The sequence below is a fragment of the Tamandua tetradactyla genome, chromosome 4, assembly GCF_023851605.1.
Source record: "Tamandua tetradactyla isolate mTamTet1 chromosome 4, mTamTet1.pri, whole genome shotgun sequence".
Classification (NCBI taxonomy): Eukaryota; Metazoa; Chordata; class Mammalia; order Pilosa; family Myrmecophagidae; genus Tamandua; species Tamandua tetradactyla.
Window position 1 is genome coordinate 89,781,914 of NC_135330.1, and position 24,124 is coordinate 89,806,037.

Here is a 24,124-nt window from a genome sequence, read left to right on the forward strand (position 1 = left end):
TGATGCATATTTTTTGTAGAACTTTTTATTACATTGATTCATAATAATTTGAAGTGGATAAAAGGTCATGACGGTACTATATTATTGTGATTCTAATTAGCACTGCTGAATTATGTGACTGTGGTTAAAAGGGGAAATTTGGTGTCATGTGTGTCACTAGAAGTAAAGCTAGTTAAAACAGATGATGACAGTGGTTAGTAGTAAAAAGATAAGGATATTCTTTCATGAACTAGTACAAATGTATGTCATTACCACAAGATTCTAATAGGGTACTAGCTGGGAAAAACTATACCTAAAACAAAGTATGGACTACAGTTAGCAATAATATTTTAATATTCTTTTATCAACTGTAAAATAGACACCACACCAATGTTGTTTCAATAATAAGGGGCTATAAGGTGTATCAGATTTTCTTTTGGGAGGAATGAAAGTATTTTAAAATTGCCTGTGATGATGAATGCACAATTCTTGTTGATTATACTGTGAGAGCCATTGATTGTACACTTTGGATGGATTGTATGGTATGTGAATATACACTGTATGGTGTGTGACTATATCTCCAAAAAAGTGCTTTAAGAACAAAAGAAATAAACCTTGGACTCCATAAGGCACTGGAAAAAATATTTAGAGTACTGAAAAAATTATAAAGCAACATTGTTTATATCTAGAGAAGCGCTCTTTCAAAACTGAGAGAAAGACTAAGATATTCTCAGATAAACAAAACTTAGTATGCATCATTTGATCTGTCCTACCAGCAAAACCAAACTGAGTTCTTAAGAGTGAAAGGAAAGGACACAAGACAGATGATACAAGAAGCATGAAAAGATCTTAAGTAAGGGAATTATGTTGGTAATTTTAAATTTCAGTGTTATTTTATTGTATTTTTGGTATGCAACTACACATGCAGAATATAACAGGCAAATGCATTAAAGTAATGAAAACTGCATGGTTTCAGACTCAAAAGGAATAAACACATAATTTGGGACAAGAACTTTATAAAGAAGGGTGAATAGAGAAATACAGGAACAAAGTTTGTGGATGATCTTGAAGTTAAGTTGGTATCAAAATCTAAAGAAATTATTAGATACAGGATGCTAAATTAAATTCCATGGTAATCACAAAGAAAATACCAGGAAAATATGCGAAAAGGGAAATGAGGAGTATTTCTGTAGTGGTTCATTTAAAAAGATCAATTAAATTAAAAAGGAGGAAGTAATGAAATAATTGAGGTACAAAAAATTATGACTTACAAAAACCAAATACCAAAATTTTCAGAAGTCCAGAATTACCAGGAGTTATTTTAAGAGTAACTGTCTTAGGGCAGGCCACAGTGGCTCAGTGGCAGCATTCTTGCCTGCTATGCAAGGGTCCTGGGTTCATTTCCTGGTGCCTGACCATGTATTAAAAAATGCAAAAATCATTTGCATTTTTTAATATTCAATTTATCCCATCTACATCATGACTTTCTCCATCATGTATTCAATATATAACAGGTTAGCATAAGAAATTAAGTGGGACCTTTAGTGGAGTCCTGTAGAAGCTGCAGCTGACACATGAAGGCCCCTAGACAACATAGAAAATGTCTAGGCACTCAGAAATGCATACAATTTATGTATAGTATTGTGTAATATCAATATGTGTTATCTTTCAGTACACATAAGTTATTGTAAACAGAAAAAAATCAGACTTCTTCTCTGGTATGAATAGAGGACAAAAAAATTGTATGCAGATTTTATACACTGTGGGGGCACCACTTGTTCTCTAAACCCTGTGATGTGGAAGGGAGAACTCTATTCTACTTATAAGTGACACACCTTAAATTCAAAGACACAAATTAGTCAAAAGTGAAAGGATGAAAAAATATCCCATGAATATTATAACCAAAATAGAGTGGGGATGATTAAATAATAAGCTGACAAAACAGACTAAAAGCAAATATTCTTAGGAGGAACAAAGAGAGATTCTATATATACTGATAAAAGGGTCAATTACAAACAAATAGAATATGTAAAATCAGTCTTAAAACATAGAATATAGGGTGCATAGAAATAGCCAGAAGTTAGAGAAGAGGGGGGCAATTACCTATTACACAGAGATTTTTTTTTTAACAAAGTTGAACTTAAATATTTGGAAATGTATAGAGGTGAGGGTAGCTTGTTATTGGGATTTTAAGTAACAGTTTTCTGTTTTAGTGAATTTGGTTGAAAGGGGCTGATAGAGAAACAATAAGTCACTAATTAATACTACAAATATAATCAATTTCTTGTATGAACTAGTACAAATATATAATGCTTGTATAAAAAGTTAATATATGTGATATATGGGGAAAATACTTTTGTCAGCTATAGACAAGAGTTAACAGTAATACCTCAATATTATTTCATCAACAGTAACAAGTGTACCACACCAATACTAGAGGTCAACAATAGAGGAGATAGGGGATATGGGATGATTTGTTTTTTCTGTTTTATATGTCTATGTGTCATTTTTCTTTTTGGAGCAATGAAAATGGTCTAAAACTGATTGTGATTGTGCTTACACAATGAGAGGATGCTGCTGTGAGACACTGTATACATATATGATATGTCAATATATCACAGTAAAATTTGAGGATGAAAACATGTAAATAAAAATTCTGAGGCCTAAAACACGTGAAACAAATATTCACAGATTGATGGGAGAAATAGTTGACTCCATATCAATAGTAGAGGACTTCAAAAATCGCTTTAAATGATGGCTAGCATATCTACACTGATAAGCCAAAAGAAAAAGGGGACTTGAATAATAATAGGTATCAAGTAGATGCAACAGACATATATCATTGTATATAACATATAGAGATAGGGAGTGTGTGAGAAATAGGTAACACAAATAGTTTGAAAGCAACAGAGTAAATATTTCTCTGAACTGAAGAAGGATAATTCCTTAGGACAGACTGTATATTATATCACAAACATTTTGGAATGCAAGTTTCCACAAATTTTAGAAAATTGAAATCATATAAAGGAGCTTACCTGAACAAAATGAAATGAATCTAATTATAAGTAAGAAGAGAACATGAAAATTTATAAATACATGGAAATTAAACAATGCACTCATAAGAAAGCAAAGTAGCAAAGAAAAAATCACCAGAAAATTTGGAAATATCTTAAGATGAATGAAAAGGAAAATACAAAATACCCAGACTTGTGACAAATATTAGATAGATTGGTAAAGAAACAAAAAAAGAGGACACAAATAACAAAAATCATTTGAACTGAAGGGGAAATAGTGAAATAAAAGGGATTGTAAGAAGATATTAGGAATGATTGTATGCTAATGAATTAGATAACACATGAAAAGGACAAATTCCCAGAGGCACACAAATTGACTAAAATGACTCAATAAAAAATATAATTTTAAAAAGACCAGAACAATTAAGTATTACATCAGTTATCAAAACCTCCCAATGCAACAAAATCTATGGCAGTATAGCTTCATTAGTGATTTAAGTAGAATTTGTCCAAAGAAAATACAAATAGCCAATAGTACATGAAAAATATTCAACATCATAGGTTATCAGAGAAATGCAAATCAAAACCAAAATGAAATACTACTTTCCGTCCTCTACATTGCTATTGCTAACCAAGTCAAGAATAATAAATTTTGATGAAGACACAGAGAAATAGGGATCCTGATATTATTGCTAGTGGCACTGTAAAATGGTACAGTCACTATGGAGACCAGTTTGAAAGTTCTACAGAAAGTTGAAAATGGAATTCCCATATAACCTAACAGTCCAACTTCTTGGTATAAACTCAAAAGGTAGGGACACAGATAATATCATATACCAATATTTACAGCAGCATTTTTCAAAGGAGATAAAAAATGGAAGCAACCCATGTCCATTAATAGGTGAATGAGTAAATAAAAAGTGGTATACAAATGTTTTGGAGCAGGTAGAAGACAAAATCTAAAATGGTGATATGATAGCCCAAGACAAACTCTGGGATCTGTCCTGTAACTAATTGTGGAAAAATGCTTTGAAAACTATTGCTTTTATCTTTCTTTGCTTTGTATATATGTTATATTATAAAATAAAAAAAATTAAAAATAAAAATATAAAATTAATTCAAAATAAAATTAATATACTCTTACAAATTAAGGTCTATAGTTAACAGTAACACTGTAATATTCTTTCATTTATTACAACAAAGTCACCAAACCAAACCTAACTGTCAATAATAGGATATAAAGGGTATGGTATTTCTTTTGGAAGAAGTGAGAATGTGCTCATATTAAAAGTGATGATGAATGCATAACTATGTGATTCTACAAAGAGCCTTTGATTGTACACTCAGAATCAATAGTACAGTATGTGAATAAAAACTGTTTAAAGAAGTGTTATAAATACAGTGGAATATTATTCAACTGTAAAAGTGAATGAAGATCTGATACATACTATAATATGCACGAATCATGAAGACATGTATAAAATAAGCCAAACACAAAATGACAAATATTCTATGAACTTGTTTATACAAAATAACTGAAAGAAGGAAATTTCACAGTGACCAATGGGTGCTGTGTTACAAAATTTTGTTGTTACCAAAGTCTGGAGGTGTACAGAAGGAAAAGGAATTATTGTTTAATGAGTAGAAAGTTTCTGTTTGAGGTGATGAAGAAGTGGGATAATGGACATTGGTGATAGTAGCACAATGTCATGAATGTAATTATCTAATTGAAATGTCTACTTGAAAGTGGTTAAATGGGAAACTGTGAGTAGTAATTGGTACCACAAGAACAAGTTTTAAAAAGATCACAATGACATATACGCTTTACACTCATGAGAATGGTTACTATTAAAAAAATAAATACTCACATGTTGCAGTGAATTAGAAAACCTTGTACATTTCTGGTGGGAATATAAAATGATGCAACCACTGTGTGAAGGAGTTTGGAGATTTCTCAAATAGTTAAACATACAACATATCATCTGACCTGACATTCTACTTATAGATATATTCCCCAAAGAACAGGAAACTCAAACATATAATTGTATAGCAATACTTACAAAAACGTTTTTCTTACATCTAAAAGATGGAAGTAACCCAAGTATGATTCAACAGAGGAGATAAACTGTGTTATATAAACACACAATGGAATATTATTCAGCTGTATAATGAAGTTCTGACACATGCTACCATGGATGAACTAGAAGACATCACATTGAATGAAATGTCAGGCACATACAGACATATTGTATGATTTCACTGATTTGAATAACTGAAATAAGCAAGTTCAGAGACATAAATAGATTAGAGCTTATCTGGTGCAGGATAGATAGGCAATAGTGAATTGATGCACAATGGGTACAGAATTTCTGTTTAGGATAAATGAAAGGTTCTGGAAATGAATGGTGGTGAGCACAGTCCAACATTGTCCATGTAATTAATCTCAGTGAATGTTATTCTTAGGAGTGTTTGAGATGCTAACATGTATGCTGCATATATGTATCCATAATATAAAAATTGTCTTTGTCTCTTCTATTGCTCTTTTTTTAAAATTGTGGAAACATGCATACAGCATACATGTTATACTGTCTCTTTTATTACCCCCAGATGGGATCTAATATTGGAGAAAAGACTTGAAAAGACCTTATTTGACATATGCCTTGTAACAATATTAATGTGTATAACTTGTTAACTCTACATAAGACAATTCCATTAGTTATTATCCTAGTTCTTAGAATATTTACATAGAAGTATTGTGTGCAAGGAAAATGGTGTATCCAGGATACACTCAAATTTTTAGGAAGGAGAAAGACATAGAGGAAGAAAGAAGGAATGGCAAATGTGGCAAAATATAAAAAATACTAAATCAGGATATAGGGGCAGGGTTGTGTTTTGATATTCTTTATTTTTTGCATTTGCCCTGTGTGCCAGTTTTAAAGGATTTATGTACCCTAGAAAAGCCATGCTTCAATCCTAACACAATCTTGTGGAGGAAGCTATTTCTTTAAGCCCTATCCAGCACTGTATGCTGGGAACTTGATTACATTATCTCCACAGAGATGTGGCTCTTTCCATTCCAGGTGGGTCCTGATTAGTTTAGTAGAATTCTTTAAAAGAGGAAGCATTTTGAGGAAAGTGGAGAAGAAGGAGAGAACCACAGAACCACAGAAGAACCACAGCCAGAGACATTTGGAGATGAAAAAGGAAAATGCACCCAAGAGAGCTTCATGAAACAAGAAGCCTGGAGAGAAAGCAAGTGGCATTGCCATATTCACCATGTGCCTTTCCAGTTGAGAGAGAAACCCTGAACTTCATAGGCCTTTCTTAAGTGAATGTAACCTCTTGTGCCTTCATTTGGACATTTTTATAGACTTCTTTTAATTGGAACATTTTCATGTCCTTAGAACTCTAAAATTGCAACTTATTAAATTACCCTTTCTAAACACCATTCTGTTTCTGGTATATTACATTCTGGCAGCTAGCAAACTAGAACACCCTGTAATTTAGAAATTATTTCAATGATGTTAAAGGAAAAAGTGAAATAAGAAGGGAATTAAAATGGCACACTACAAAATAATGGAGGATTTAAAAATAAAAAATACACATAGAAATCAATTTAAATGGAAGTTTTATGTCTTTCATTGTAAGTAATTTTATTCATTATGCCAAGCTCTATTCTCATTTATCTTAAAAATATTTCATTTAAAGAAATTATTTACTTAGAACAGAGTTTGGTGCAACCATCTATTGCGTGTAAGAGAACCAGGCAATTTAGATACAAATTGCCTTTAGATACAAAGGCCAGAGGGGTTGAAAATGAAGGAATGGAAAACAGTACTGAGATACTATATGCTAGTAATACCTAGAAATTAAATAGGTGCACTAGAATAATAGATAAAAATTAAAACAACCATAGTTACAAAAAACAAAGAACTATATTTTATATATATATGAAAGTGTCAAACTATCAAGAACATGTAAAAATTATAAACCTTTATGTAGGGAACAGCAGAGAACCAAAATATATGGAGGAAAAAATAAATATGTGTCTATTTGGATGGACATATAACTCTCTATTATGATAGATAGTTCTTTTATAATAGTTGGACAGTTCAATTTTCCATTTCCAAATGAATAGAAAAACTAGACAGATGTTTGATAAGGAAATAAAGGACTTAAACAACAGTATAATCCAACTAGTTTCAGCAGAATATACATTCTTCTGAAGTCCATGTGGAACATTCACAGAATAGATCATATGTTACCATATAACTTATATAAAAAACACTGAAAACATAAGTACCTTCTTTGACTGAGTGAAATGACCTAAGAAATTGATAACAAAAGGGAAAGTGGGAAGTTCCACAAATTTGTGGAAATTGAACGACATGCTCAAACAACCAAAGAGTCACAGATGAAATCATGAGGAATATCAGAAAACACTTAGAGATAAACAAAATTGAATATACAACATAACTTATAAGATGCACTGAAAATCTTGCTAATGGAGAAATTTAGCCATAAACACCTGTATTTAGGGTGGGCAATGATGGCACAGTGTCAGAGTTCTCACCTGCCATGCTGGAGCCCTTGGTCCAATTCCTGGTGTTTGCCCATGAAAAAAAAACTGTATTTACAAAAAAATAACAATTTTAAATTAATACCAGAACTTACAACTTAAGGAAATAGCAAAAGAAGAGGAAACTAAACCCAAATCTGGTAGAAGGAAGGATATAAAGATTTGATCACAGATAAATTAGAGAACTGAAAAACAACAGAATCAATACAACTAAAAGTTGGTCTTTGAAAAGATCAACAAATTTGAAAATCTGATAGCTAGATAAAGAATAAAAGAGAGAAGAAAAATTCATTAAAGTTAGCAAAAAAAGTGGTTTCTAACAACCTCACAGAAATAAAATGGGTTTTAAGAAAACACTACAAACATTTCTCGCCCAACAGATTAGACATCTTTGACAAGATGGCCAATACCTAGAAACCCACCTTGTTCACTTTACAATATTTAATCTTAAAAATTCACTTACTGAAAACCAGCTGTAACTTTAGGTCAGAGCGCATTAAAATGAACTACTTCTGAAGGAGAAGCGCCCAGGCCCCAGGCCCTGCGTGGAAGGCCCCGGTAAAGGTCAGGGCTTGGTCCACGTGACTCTCCTTCCTGCGCACGTCAGAGCCCGGCTCTGCCCCAGTTTTTCTGAACAGCCAAAAGGGGGCCGGCCATCTGAACGGACAGCTGTCCTCAGGTGGGTCAGGTGCCACTTCTGAGGACATTTCTGGATGTCTGCAATGGATGTGACTTTCTGAGCGGGAGGGGAAGTCTGTCTGGTGAAGTCCCCAAACCTCTCCTATCAAGGTGAGACAAAATTCTCTGTAGGGATTTGGACAATTGATGGATATTAGAGGACACTCTCTCCATCTCAGAGCTTACTCTACTCGGGCTGATTATCACTGAAAGTTTCTTCTCCAGGACAGCTACTAGGGGAGTAGAAACGATACAACACAGCTCCCAAAGCCACAACAGAGAAAAAAAAGACAGCGTACCCCATCCTGGAATGGCTGGCTGGCTGAGAGAAGCCACTCGGCTGAGATCACCGAAGCATGTGGGCTTCACCGGGCGGGATGGCAAGCGGCTGGAGTCACTCCCTTCCCCCTTCCTGGGCCAGATGGGAGAATTGGAGAGGCAGTCCCCTGAAACCGCGGCGGCTGGTGCCCACTCAATGCGCAGCCCCCCGGACCAACTGAGAGAATTGGATCGGAAATCCCCAGGCCGCGGAGAACGGTGACGGGTGGGGGAGGCCCCATCCAAACCCATGACTCCCCGGGAACGTGCACTCTCCTGGGTGGGCCGCTGCCGCTGGCACCCTCCCGCCACGCTTGTTGCCCCGGGCCGACTAGGAAATTGAGAGGGGCGCTTTCACAACTGCGGCGGCCAGCAACCCTCCCAGCGTTTGGACCCCAGGCCGGCTCGCACTCTTTCAAGCTGCTTCGGCTAGCGAACTGCCCGGACAGCGAGAGTTTTCCAAAGTTAAAGGTCCCACAGCACCTTTTACTGGTGGGACCCGCAGACAAACGTGTGCCACGAGTGCCACCTACTGGGCAGGATAAGAAAAACAGAACCCAGAGATTTCACAGAAAAATCTTCCAAACTTTTGGATCCAATACCCAGGGAAATCTGTCTAAATGTGCAGATGCCAACAGAAGATAACGGGTCATGCTTAAATAATTGAAAACATGGCCCAGTCAAAGGAACAAACCAATAGTTCAAATGAGATACAGGAGCTGAGACAACTAATGCTGAATATACGAACAGAAATGGAAAACCTCTTCAAAAATGAAATCGATAAATTGAGGGAGGACATGAAGAAGACATGGGCTGAACATAAAGAAGAAATAGAAAAACTGAAAAAACAAATCACAGAACTTATGGAAGTGAAGGACAAAGTAGAAAAGATAGAAAAAACAATGGATACCTACAATGATAGATTCAAAGAGACAGAAGATAGAATTAGTGATTTGGAGGATGGAACATCTGAATTCCAAAAACAAACAGAAACTATCGGGAAAAGAATGGAAAAATTTGAACAGGGTATCAGGGAACTCAAGGACAATATGAAGTGCACAAATATACGTGTTGTGGGTGTCCCAGAAGGAGAAGAGTAGGGAAAAGGAGGAGAAAAACTAATGGAAGAAATTTTCACTGAAAATTTCCCAACTCTTATGAAAGACCTAAAATTACAGATCCAAGAAGTGCAGCACACCCCAAAGAGATTAGACCCAAATAGGCATTCTCCAAGACACTTACTAGTTAGAATGTCAGAGGTCAAAGAGAAAGAGAGGATCTTGAAAGCAGCAAGAGAAAAACAATCCATCACATACAAGGGAAACCCAATAAGACTATGTGTAGATTTCTCAGCAGAAACCATGGAGGCTAGAAGACAGTGGGATGATATATTTAAATTACTAAAAGAGAAAAACTGCCAACCAAGACTCCTATATCCAGCAAAATTGTCCTTCAAAAATGAGGGAGAAATTAAAACATTCTCAGACAAAAAGTCACTGAGAGAATTTGTGACCAAGAGACCAGCTCTGCAAGAAATACTAAAGGGAGCACTAGAGTCAGAACCGAAAAGACAAAAGAGAGAGGTATGGAGAAGAGTGTAGAAAGAAGGAAAGTCAGATATAATATATATAATACAAAAGGCAAAATGGTAGAGGAAAATATTATCCAAACAGTAATAACACTAAAAGTTAATGCACTGAATTCCCCAATCAAAAGTCATAGACTGGCAGAATGGATTAAAAAACAGGATCCTTCTATATGCTGTCTACAGGAAACACATCTTAGACTCAAAAATAAACATAGGTTGAAAGTGAAAGGTTGGCAAAAGATATTTCATGCAAAAAACAACCAGAAAATAGCAGGAGTGGCTATACTAATATCCAACAAGTTAGACTTCAAATGTAAAACAGTTAAAAGAGACAAAAGGACACTATCTACTAATAAAAGGAACAACTAAACAAGAAGACATAACAATCATAAATATTTATGCACCAAACCAGAATGCCCCAAAATACATGAGGAATACACTGCAAACACTGAAAAGGGAAATAGACACAAATACCATAATAGTTGGAGACTTCAATTCCCCACTCTCATCAATGGACAGAACATCTAGACAGAGGATCAATAAAGAAATAGAGAATCTGAATATTACTATAAATCAGCTAGACTTAACAGTCATTTATAGGCCATTACATCCCACAACAGCAGGATACACCTTTTTCTCAAGTGCTCATGGATCATTCTCAAAGATAGACCATATGCTGGGTCACAAAGCAAGTCTCAACAAATTTAAAAAGATTGAAATCATACACAACACTTTCTCGGATCATAAAGGAATGAAGTTGGAAATCAATAATAGGCGGAATGCCAGAAAATTCACAAATACCTGGAGGCTCAACAACACACTCTTAAACAACGAGTGGGTCAAAGAAGAAATTGCAAGAGAAATTAGTAAATACCTCGAGGCAAATGAAAATGAAAACACAACATATCAAAACTTATGGGATGCAGCAAAGGCAGTGCTAAGAGGGAAATTTATTGCCCTAAATGCCTATACCAGAAAAGAAGAAAAGGCAAAAATGCAGGAATTAACTGTTCACTTGGAAGAACTGGAGAAAGAACAGCAAACTAATCCCAAAGCAAGCAAAAGGAAACAAATAACAAAGATCAGAGCAGAAATAAATGAAATTGCAAACAATAGAGAAAATCAATAAGAACAGAAGTTGGTTCTATGAGAAAATCAATAAGATTGATGGGCCCTTATCAAGATTGACAAAAAGAAGAAGAGAGAGGATGCAAATAAATAAGATCAGAAATGGAAGAGGAGACATAACTACTGACCTCACAGAAATAAAGGAGCTAATAACAGGATACTATAAACAACTTTATGCTAATAAATACAACAATTTAGATGAAATGAACGGGTTCCTGGAAAGACATGAACAACCAACTTTGACTCAAGAAGAAATAGATGACCTCAACAAACCAATCACAAGTAAAGAAATTGAATTAGTCATACAAAATCTTCCTAAAAAGAAAAGTCCAGGACCAGATGGCTTCACATGTGAATTCTACCAAATGTTCCAGAAAGAATTAGTACCAATTCTCCTCAAACTCTTCAAAAAAATTGAATTGGAGGGAAAACTACCTAATTCATTCTATGAAGTCAACATCACCCTCATACCAAAACCAGGCAAAGATATTACAAAAAAAGAAAACTACAGACCAATCTCTCTAATGAATATAGATGCAAAAATCCTCAATAAAATTCTAGCAAATCGTATCCAACAACACATTAAAAGAATTATACATCATGACCAAGTAGGATTCATCCCAGGTATGCAAGGATGGTTCAACATAAGAAAATCAATTAATGTAATACACCATATCAACAAATCAAAGCAGAAAAATCACATGATCATCTCAATTGATGCAGAGAAGGCATTTGACAAGATTCAACATCCTTTCCTGTTGAAAACACTTCAAAAGATAGGAATACAAGGGAACTTCCTTAAAATGATAGAGGGAATATATGAAAAACCCACAGCTAATATCATCCTCAATGGGGAAAAATTGAAAACTTTCCCCCTAAGATCAGGAACAAGACAAGGACGTCCACTATCACCACTGTTATTCAACATTGTGTTGGAGGTTCTACCAGAGCAATTAGACAAGAAAAAGAAATAAAAGGCATCAAAATTGGAAAGGAAGAAGTAAAACTATCACTGTTTGCAGACGATATGATACTATACGTCAAAAACCTGGAAAAATCCACAACAAAACTACTAGAGCTAATAAATGAGTACAGCAAAGTAGCAGGTTACAAGATCAACATTCAAAAATCTGTAGCATTTCTATACACTAGTCATGAACAAGCTGAGGGGGAAATCAAGAAATGAATCCCATTTACAATTGCAACTAAAAGAATAAAATACCTAGGAATAAATTTAACTAAAGAGACAAAAAACCTATATAAAGAAAACTACAAAAAACTGTTAAAAGAAATCACAGAAGACCTAAATAGATGGAAAGGCATACCGTGTTCATGGATTGGAAGACTAAATATAGTTAAGATGTCAATCCTACCTAAATTGATTTACAGATTCAATGCAATCCCAATCAAAATCCCAACAACTTATTTTCCAGAAATAGAAAAACCAATAAGCAAATTTATCTGGAAGGGCACGGTGCCCCGAACTGCTAAAAACATCTTGAGGGAAAAAAAACGAAGCTGAAGGTCTCACACTGCCTGACTTTAAGGCATATTATGAAGCCACAGTGGTCAAAACAGCATGGTATTGGCATAAAGATAGATATATCAACCAATGGAATCGAATAGAGTGCTCAGATATAGTCCCTCTCATCTATGGACATTTGATCTTTGATAAGGCAGTCAAGCCAACTCACCTGGGACAGAGCAGTCTCTTCAATAAATGGTGCCTAGAGAACTGGATATCCATATGCAAAAGAATGAAAGAAGACCCATCTCTCACACCCTATACAAAAGTTAACTCAAAATGGATCAAAGATCTAAACATTAGATCTAAGACCATAAAACAGTTCGAGGAAAATGTTGGGAGATATCTTATGGATCTTACAACTGGAGGCGGTTTTATGGACCTTAAACCTAAAGCAAGAACACTGAAGAAGGAAATAAATAAATGGGAGCTCCTCAAAATTAAACACTTTTGTGCATCAAATAACTTCATCAAGAAAGTAGAAAGACAGTCTACACAATGGGAGACAATACTTGGAAATGAGATATCAGATAAAGGTCTAGTATCCAGAAATTATGAAGAGATTGTTCATCTCAACAACAAAAAGACAGCTAACCCAATTACAAAATGGGAAAAAGACTTGAACAGACACCTCTCAGAAGAGGAAATACGAATGGCCAAAAGGCACATGAAGAGATGCTCAATGTCCCTGGCCATTAGAGAAATGCAAATCAAAACCACAATGAGATATCATCTCACACCCACCAGAATGGCCATTATCAACAAAACAGAAAATGACAAGTGCTGGAGAGGATGCGGAGAAAGAGGCACACTTATCCACTGTTGGTGGGAATGTCAAATGGTGCAACCACTGTGGAAGGCAGTTTGGCAGTTCCTCAAAAAGCTGAATATAGAATTGCCATACGACCCAGCAATACCATTGTTGGGTATCTACTCAAAGGACTTAAGGGCAAAGACACAAATGGACATTTGCACACCAATGTTTATAGCAGCATTATTTACAATTGCAAAGAGATGGAAACAGCCGAAATCTCCATCAACAGAAGAGTGGCTAAACAAACTGTGGTATATACATACGATGGAATACTATGCAGCTTTAAGACAGGATAAACTTATGAAGCAGGTAATAACATGGATGGACCTAGAGAACATTATGCTGAGTGAGGCTAGCCAAAAACTAAAGAACAAATACTGTATGGTCGCACTGATGTGAACAGACATTCGAGAATAAATTTGGAATATGTCATTGGTAACAGACTCCAGCAGGAGGTAGAAACAGGGTAAGATAATGGGAAATTGGAGTTGAAGTGATACAGACAGTGTAACAGGACTAGATACAAAAACTCAAAAATGGACAACACAATAATACCTAATTGTAAAGTAATCATATTAAAACTCTGAATGAAGCTGCATCTGAGCTACAGGTTTTTGTTTTGTTTTTTTTTGATTTTACTATTATTACTTTTATTTTTTTCTCTATATTAACATTCTATATCTTTTTCAGTTATGTTGCTAGTTCTTCTAAACCGATGCAAATGTACTAAGAAATGATGATCATGCATCTATGTGAGGATGTTAAGAATTACTGATTGCATATGTAGAATGGTATGATTTCTAAATATTGGGTTAATTTCTTTTTTTCCATTAATTAAAAAAAAAAGAGAAGGGGTAATTGGAGCTGAAGGGATACAGACTGTACAACGGGACTGGATATAAAAACTCAGAAATGGACAGCACAATACTACCCAATTGTAATGCAATTATGTTAAAACACTGAATGAAGCTGCATGTGAGGTATAGGTTTTTTTTTTCTTTCTATTATTGTTTTAATTCTTATTCTGTTGTCTTTTTATTTCTTTTTCTAAATCGATGCAAATGTACTAAGAAATGATGAATATGCAACTATGTGATGTTATTAAGAATTACTGTTTGTACATGTAGAATGGAATGATTTCTAAAAAAAAAAACACTGAATGAAGCTGCATGTGAGGTGTAGGTTTTTTTTCTATTATTGTTTTAATTCTTATTCTGTTGTCTTTTTATTTCTTTTTCTAAATCGATGCAAATGTACTAAAAATGGTGAATATGCAACTATGTGATGTTATTAAGAATTACTGATTGTACATGTAGAATGGAATGATTTTTAATTGTTTTGTTAATTCTCTTTTTAATTAATAAAAAAATTCACTTAAAAAAGTGTATATTTTTGAAAAGTAGGTATTTTATGTAATCATGTATTCTATTTTTAATATTATTCATAATTTTATGTTACCTTTTGTCTTTCTAGCTTAGTTAATATGCAACTTCATATTAATTTAAAAAAGTAACTAACAACATTTAGAAATCACTCCATTCTACATATGCAATCAGTAATTCTTAATATCATGACATAGATGTTTGATCATCATTTCTTAGTACATTTGCATTGATTTAGGAAAAGAACTAGCAAAGCAACAGAAAAAGATATAGAATGTACTCTCTATATTCTATATAGAGAAAAAATAAAAATAAAAATAAAATATAAGAATAGAAAAAAAACAAAAACACAAACAAACAAAAGAATCTATAGCTCAGATGCAGCTTCATTCAGTGTTTTAACATAATTACATTTCAATTAGATAGCATTGTGCTGTCCATTTTTTGAGTTTTTGTATCTAGTCCTCTTGCACAGTCTGTAACCCTTCAGCTCCAATTACCCATTGTCTTACCCTGTTTGTAACTCCTGATGGTCTCTGTTGCCAATGACATATTCCACGTTTATTCTCTAATGTCGGTTCACATCAGTGGGACCATACAGTATTTGTCCTTTACTTTTTGGCTAGTCTCACTCAGCATAATGTTCTCTAGGTCCATCCATGTTATTACAGGCTTCATAAGTTTATTCTGTCTTAAAGCTTATGCATCATTTTTAAAGGAATTAATCTCTTTGAGTCAAGTCTGTGTTGGTCAATGAAAATCTACAGGCAAACAAAACAATCAATTGTCTTCCCTGTGGTGTTTAAGTTTAGTTTACAAAGGATAATTTAAAGTTAAAAAATGTGAATATTAGTTATGTACATAGTATCAAAGGACATCATTTTTGGGATGGGACAATCTTCTTGGAAAGAACAAATGCGCTTGGTGAAATTTAAAATGTTGAGTTGGGCCAAGTTCTAGAAAATTTGCCTGGTAAACAAGCTAGTTTAATGAGAAAATGCACAAAATTCCAGGAACAACAGACTGTTCTTTGCATAAATTGAGAGTGGAATGGACTGCAGACAATTGAGGTAGACTGGATGGCAAAGAGTGACAGACAGAAGAATTCAGGGTCTAAGAAAATTGTAAGCCCTATAGTCCTTGTTCTAAGAACAGTGTGCATGCATTGATAAATTTAAAGGAAAATGGCATGATGAGATATCTGTGTCCAAAAGAGCCCTTTAGATTTAGGATACATTAGGACTAAAGGGGTACATTAAGAGAAAATTTAGAATGACAGTGGTGAATTTTAAATATCCAAAGATGGGTACCTACAAACCTTAATGAAAGAAATGAGACCTGTATCATAGGATGCAATATGGAAATTGAAATCAAGTATAATTTGATCCTCTCTTCTTGAATCCCACCTAGACTAAGGAGAGGTGACTTACTTGAGGCCTCACTTGAATAATCTTTCAGGAGATCCCACTAGTGCAATCTGGCACAATTTGATCATTAAATAAATAACAGATGAGAATACACTGAATAAAATAGAATACATGATATTTGAGTGCTGTAACATAGCCAGTGAGCAAGCAAACCCTTTGTAAGGCAGAAAGCCAAATAAAATATAGATCTTTGCTGGAAATGGGAAATATGACCAGATGGTAACCATCAGAGGGTGGTTGTCTGGGTTGAAAGGATTATGGGTGGATGATGAATGGAGACCACAGTATTGATATAATCTCAAAACATGCCTTCATAAAATGACATTATACTATAAAGTGAAAGCATGTTTTTGCATATGGAAGAACTTTAAGAAATTTTAACAGGTTATAAAATTCACATCACTGATGTGTGAGAAAAGTGAATCTGTGATCATGCTTGATAGAATGCAGTATGTAAAGCATAGCTTCAAGCTGGGTTTCTACTGGGAATGTTGGGCCTAAGTCTCAAAAGGGAACACTGAGCAGACGAAGGATGGGTCATATGTGCTCCTTAAATTTGTCGAAGATGTAAAAATAAAAGAACCTCATGAGGAGTTCCATATTGAAATTAACTGGAAAAAACAGATATTTTTAGGGAGTTTGTGAAGGGTGGAACAATGAATAAAAGTTGAAGGGGTTTGTAAGTGAGTTTATAGCATTGAATTAAATTTGATTTCTGATTTGAAATCTTTTACGAATATACCTTTGTTTTGTCAATAAATACAATGGAGTATTTTTATGAAATGTTTGTTTGTTATCAAATATGGTTAAATCCTAACAGCTGAAGAAGCTTAGTAATGGGATCAGTAAATCTTTGTACCCACTCTTGTAATTTTTTACATTATTTGATATTATTTCAAAATAGATTACTTTAAAAACACCCATGTCCATCTCCCAACATCCGCCCAAACCCTATTAGGCCCTTAACTGAAAATCATTCCTTTTATAAACTCTTTTTGGGGGGAATGAGCATCAATGTCACATGACTGCTGAGAACATGGTATGTATTTTCATTCATTCACAATGCTGTTTATGTCTTTCAATAACATTTTATGGTTTTCTTCACATGGGACTTTTCTTGTTAAATTTATTTTACTTTTTATGTTGCTGTTGTGATTAGACCATTTACTTCAACTTCCATTTCTAGTTGTTGCTAGTTGTTCTCCAGTCTATTCCTAATTTGGAAAAAAACTATTATTATTTTTGTATGTAGCCATTTTACCCAATTGTCTGACTAATTTTCATTTTGCTTTTAAGCTCTAGAAGTTTGTTCTTTCTATGTCTGCAAACATATTATTGGCAAAAGACAACCAACACATATTAATTATATAAAGTTTTTAGTCTTAATACATTTCTTTACCAGAAGCAATGCAATATTGAATAATAATGACACTATTAGCAAAAAGGAAAGGAAATGTTTATAAAATTAAATGTTCTAAATGGTAGATTTCAAGATTACTTTTTAAAAAGTCATTGGTAGCCTACAATTATTTTTTCTCCAGAGCAGATGCCTGGGCTATTATTCCTTTCTTCATATTAAGTGTGGACTTTCTATTATAAAGTATGCAATTATATTTCTTTCCATAATGCCTGAGTTGCAAAACATCTCAAAAAAAGTATAATTTATCTTCCTATATAATACAGATATGAAAATGAAAGATTCTGCAATTTTGTGAAATAAAAATAGAACATTCATTTCACTCTCATGGCACTAAAGTACTCACATCTACTTAAATGCAAAAATAAAACATTCATTTCACTCTCATGGCACTAAAGTACTCACATCTACTTAAATACAATTCACCCAATTTTTTGAAGCAGTGAGCCTTTTAAGAGTTTGGATGTTATTACATAGTAAATGTGTCATTATTATATTAACTGCAGTATGTCATTTGTGTCCTGAATGATTTAGGCTCTTTGTGGAAATAGTGAGGTGTTTGCATTTCAGTTTCACACAAAAGTCCTTCCCCTGCTGCATATTTTGGAGAATGACTGCATTTTAATCCAGGTTGAAAGACATGGAGAAAACCATATATTATATAAATCCATTCTCTAAACCAGGGATATGCTATCCCAGAATTTTTTGTGCTCACTATGCTTTCAGGAGGTGGATCAGATTTTAGTTATATTTATGCACTTGGCTTTTTTTGCCTGTCTGTGTTTGTGTGTTTCTCAGGATTATCTATCTCTTTCCACTTCAGTAGTCTTTTTAAATTCTTTGTATGCAGTATAGCAGGGGTCACATTTCATTCTTTGCCCATGTGAATATCCCTTTATAGCAGCACGATTTGTTGAACTTTTTTGTTTGGTTTGGTTTCCCATTTGTTTGTTTGCTTGTTTGTTTATTTGGGAAGTGCAAGGACCAGGAATCAAACCCAGGATTCCTGCATGCAGGCAAGAATTCTACCACTGAACTACCCTCACACACATACCCACCTTAGTGTTCCTTTGATAGATATTAGTGAATTTTGGTGGATATTAGGAGAATGACATTGTGACTTGATCACATCAGGGATTTGCAAGGTGGACAAGTGCCACAGGCTATCAAATGTGAGGGTTTACTTTTTATGTGCCAAGCTGGGAGGGTAACACATGTAATTAGGACACTGATTCTTGATGAACAGTGATTACAAACATTTTTGAGACTTATTAGTCTAGGATGATATACTGCACCAAGAGATATTAGTTAATAAATCTGAACAAAAATCCAAACGATATACATAGGTGGATGGTTCTTAGACCTATTCCACCTTTAGTATGTATCATTTGAATAAAATTTAAGTAGACATAAATATATTTTCAAATTTCAAAGTAGAGAAAGAGAAAAAAATGCAAATGATTCATAACCTTTTAAAATGGTGATACCTACAAGAATTAGGCATATACAAAATGATGAGATTGTAGACTTACTGATTTTATCTTTCCAAGGAAATATACAAAATTCACCTAAGTGCAGATTCAGAGTTTAAATTTTCTACAGAAGAAATTTAGGTTCAGTGAACACATCTGAATGACAAAAAACAAAAACAAAGAAACAAAAAACAGCCTCTGGCATGGCTCTTCAAAAAACTGATAATTGAAATGCTGCACAAATTTCATCTTAAGTAGATTCAATCAGTATACAATACTAGGTATTGAAAATCAGAATAGTGTTTTTAGTATCAAAAACTAATTTCTTTCATGCATGAATTTTATTCAAGGCAAGCATATCCACACTTGAAATCTGCATATTTGTTAAATTCACATGGCAAATAAGCAATTTACAGTGTACAATTCAGGGACATTCAGGTCATTCTCATGCTTTGCGCTTATCACCTCTATTGATCTACCTTTATAAATAGTACAGTATCAGTCGCACTAAAACTAAAATATTTTAGTGAGCTAAACTTAAAAGTAACTTAAGATAATTAGTCATAAGAAATGGTAAAATGTAGCATTTGAAAACAGAAAAATTTAACAAGTATATTTCAAAAACTTTACTCAAAAGTTTGCTTTTATTAAAGCCATGAAAGTAAAATTATTATGAATGATGGAATTTGGGGTAAATAACATTTAACATTAATATTGGGAGTTGTATTACCCTACTTGTAAACTCTTCAACATTTTTTCAACTATGTAATTTTTGCAGGAAAACGTAAGAAAAAAAGTAAATACCAAAGGCATAAACCATTTTCTCTGTCACTTCGGACTCTGAGATGTGGGTCAGCTGGTCCTTCAACTACTCTACTGGAAGGTTGGTACATTTTACATATCAGTTTCAGTATTTTAGAATGATTCCCCCTTCTCTGTGTATCTCTATTAGGATTGTCACCAGAAAGAATAGAGTCCAAAAAATAATCCCAGTTTCTGACCTGGCAAAACCCCCGATGAGCAGACACTTTACTAAAAAATACCTTGTGTTAAGAAAGTTGAGAATGAACTACATGAAAAGAGTGCATAAAATGAAGATTCTGTGCCTGCTATTTAGAAATAAACCTCAGAGAACAGCAACGAAGTCCCTTGCTCAGTCTCAGGCATGAAAAAGAAGCTATTTACTCACATTGCACGTGGCCCAAGTCCTCCACGAGCTATGGGCGCCTCCTCCGTGGGTCCCACAGGAAGAAATTGCTTGTTCTTCCTGTGATTGTGGCGCCTAGAGGGGAAAATGAGCCAGGAGGTGCTTCCAGCCTGGTTTGCTCAGAAAAAGAGTTTTCACGCTCCCTCTGCTGGTCGGTGGTTCACAGCGCAGGAAGTTTTGGGCTCTGCTTCATTGTGAAAATGTGCCTACTCCCTCAATGACTAACTGAGACTGTATTCAGACAGTTCAATGTCCAGAGACTGAGCCTGGGTGAAGTGAACATCTCAACACAGTCAATATTGAAGATTCAGGAAGAAGGACCTGAAGAAAGAGCAAGAGCTCTGGAGTCCCCTGTATGACCTGACTTCTGTTCACATCACACCTTTGACCCCACCCCCACTTGTCTGCACAAGTCCAGGACAAAACTCCTGGTGCATCCCAAAGGGTATCTGTGACCTCCCATGGGGCTCTCTGCTCGCCCCACTTAACCAGAGTCTTTCCTACCTCCATTACACGAACTTTCTGTCCTGTCCAGTTAAGAGATATCCATAGTTTTGTTGATGAAGTTGTTGGACTTCGAGTTAGGTGACCTGCCCATTATCTCATTGACACCTGGAAGCATGGCAGGCCCAATCCTATGTTCCCAGCTCAGGGTACACAGAGTTGCATGGGTCAAAAAAGTTTAACCGGTGGCTGCTTAAGTCATAGGAGGGGTGACTGAAGTCCCTCCTCCACAGCTTACTCCTTGGAACCTGACTCTTGTGTTAGAAAGTACACAATACTTGAAAGAGAATAAGCACTCACCTGATTGTGAAAAAAAACAATTTATTCACAATCTTTCAAGAATAGGTACCCACCAAAAAAATTGTGGTCGATGCTAGAAACAATAGAATGCCACAGGTATTTATATCCTAAGCTTAGCATGCAGACCCCTCTATTTCTCCACTGATTGGATATTCCAGAAGTTACAGTCTATATAGATAGTCTAACCAAATTTCCTGCAGAACATTCCCACTTTTAATTTTCTTTACATTTCGATAACCTTGGCCATTATTTATTTAAACTTCTCTCTACTTTTTATGGTACCAATTCTTGGCTCACATCAGAGGTGCTCTCCTTCCCTGTTCCCTGAGTTGTTCTGCAGCCCTTTCTTGTGCCATTTTGTGTGAAAGCTAAACTCAATTTTCTTACAAATCCCCCCTTTTTCTTTTAGAACATTTTAGTTTATACATTTTTACTCTTTCTTCAAATTTGATAAGAACATTTTCACACTTTTCAATATAGGGATTTTCTTTTTTAAGGAAATTGTACTGAACAGACATTTGCTTGGTTAATGCAGCCTCAAAGAGTCTCTGAACTAATCCTCAGGCACATGGGATAATGAAGCACTCAAGTGCTATGAGTACTCCAGCTAGGATGATTAAAGAAGTTAACATGGATAGTGCCACCTCTTTCCATGTCCTAGACTGTTCTTTTTTAAACAAACCGTGATGGGATCATCTATGCCTGAATTTTTTGCCAATTCTTTAGATAAGACCCTCAGACTGGTAGAGCTTTGTTAAGTGTTCTATTTGGGGCTGAAATTATTTGGGGATAAATGTATAACTACCCCTGGTCTTAAAGCTAATGCCTTCCTTCTCAGCTCATGTCATGTCTATGGCCATATTATTTTTCCATGTCATTTAGCTAGTAGCATACAACTCTTCTGATCTTCCTTCAATTGCTTACTTGGTGTAATTAATTTGATTAATCCAATCTACATTTTTGTTGATGGTGAACACAAAAATAAGGATTATTTAAATTCTTCAGCTACTTAATTTCTAAACTTAAACTCATTTGAGATTTCCCTTGGAAACCCTATACTTTTTAAATTAACTCAGTCCTCCCCCTTTTTAAATGCCAGTGTGAATAGGATAGCCAATTGGACCAGAGTACAGTTCCTTCTCACATTCTTTGGAAAAACAGGTTGGATGATGCCCTTTTCACAATATCATCAAAGGTCTGCTTATGGTGTGGTTAAATTGGAGAAACTGCTATCACTGTCCTCAGTCACATCCCATGCTTGGGTACATGAGGCCATGGTCCCAAAGTCCTGGAGCCCTTCTTCCCATCTAGAGAGACAGGCAGAGTGATTTCCTTAACTAAGGCAAAAAGCTAGTATGACTTCCACTTTTCCATCCCTGATTAGAGGGAAAAGGGAGGACAATATACTTCAATTTTTGACAGGAGTAGTATTCCGAAAAGGTACCATGTACTTGGACTCTTTGTGTGTTCCTCCATACCCTTTGGAAAGGGCACAACAAGAACAGTGGGTCGGCCTGTGGCACACACATAAGAGTTGCTTTTGTTTAGACTCTGGACTGTATATATGGTCCATTCCACCCAGGCATTTGGTTTTTTGCACCCTATCCCTACTCTATGGTTTGCTCCAAGTTTTCTGTTCTATTTGCCCTGACAACTCTGGGATTATTCTGTATTGGGAACCTAATTTTTAGCTGAGTCTTTTGGCACTACTAAAGAGTTAATTGGAGAGGGAGTTATTGGCTAGGGAAAGAACTCATATCCTTAACCTTTCTAGTGGGTGTTTTTCAGGGAGGTTTACCCCCATCCCATATATTTTGTTAACTATCATTGCATCTCTGCTGCACCCTCTGCTAGATATTTGTTTGCTTTCTTGATGATTATCATGAGGTTACACTGTATTTAGGTCTGTGAAATTAATTTCATGTTTACATTTCATCCTCGGAATTGGGTAGTCCATCACACATCATTCCAGGATGGGCAATGAGAGGCTTGACTATACCAACCCCCTAATAGCTCTGTACAATAGTATTTGTTTTTCCCACCCAATTGACATTGATTTGTTAAGTCTCTGCAATCTATTACTTGTCAAGTATCAAATGTAAGGCCTGGAGGATAGGACCCCTTCCACCAGGATGTAAGCTACCCCTGGCAAATATTTTAGAAAGCCTCTCTTACCCCAAACTGTTTCAGCCCAGCATCTCCTTCAACCTCAATCAGCTGCTTTCTTTCAGTTATTTCTCATTATTCAGGCTCCATTCTCCAGCAAATTAATTCTTGTGTAAACTGCCCTCATTTATTATTTGGCTTCCAGCACTTATAACCCTGCATGCCTAAGGCAGTGTTGAAATTTTAAACTTTACCAATGGAAAGCTCCCAACTCCAAACTTAGCCCCCTATTTCTGAAAACTAGCTGAAAAGGACTTGCCTAACCCTTGCCCCCAACTTTTAAACCTTAAACCTTAAAAACCTATCCCCACCCATCACCTTGGTACAGCCATCTTTCTCTATTAATAGGGTCACTATCAACTATGTGAGATTAAAGAACAAAGTCCAAACCCAAAATTAAAAAAAATAAAAACCTTTTACCCTCCCAATTATTGTCTCTTTAACATGATTTTTAAAGGTTCAAAGTTGGAGTTGTTTCCCAGGAATCAGACTGTGTTGTTGGATACTTATCATCTGGCTTAAGTATTGGTCCTTTCACTTTAGTGTAGTAAGTCCAGCCTTTCTCTGCCATCCAGATGGTCGTCCAGCTGTCAACATCATTCCCAGGCCAGTTGGAGTTTTGATAC

At 35.2% G+C, this 24,124-nt stretch overlaps 2 protein-coding genes across 2 annotated transcripts in view; both read right to left on the bottom strand.

Annotated features, from left to right (window-relative positions):
- Window positions 1–20,593, bottom strand: part of LOC143681181 (uncharacterized) — a 278,825-nt gene extending 258,232 nt beyond the window's left edge. The window contains 1 exon segment of the mRNA XM_077157999.1: window positions 20,511–20,593. The gene's annotated coding sequence lies outside the window, so the exon portion shown is untranslated.
- Window positions 1–24,124, bottom strand: part of LOC143680356 (uncharacterized) — a 63,303-nt gene that overhangs the window by 36,784 nt on the left and 2,395 nt on the right.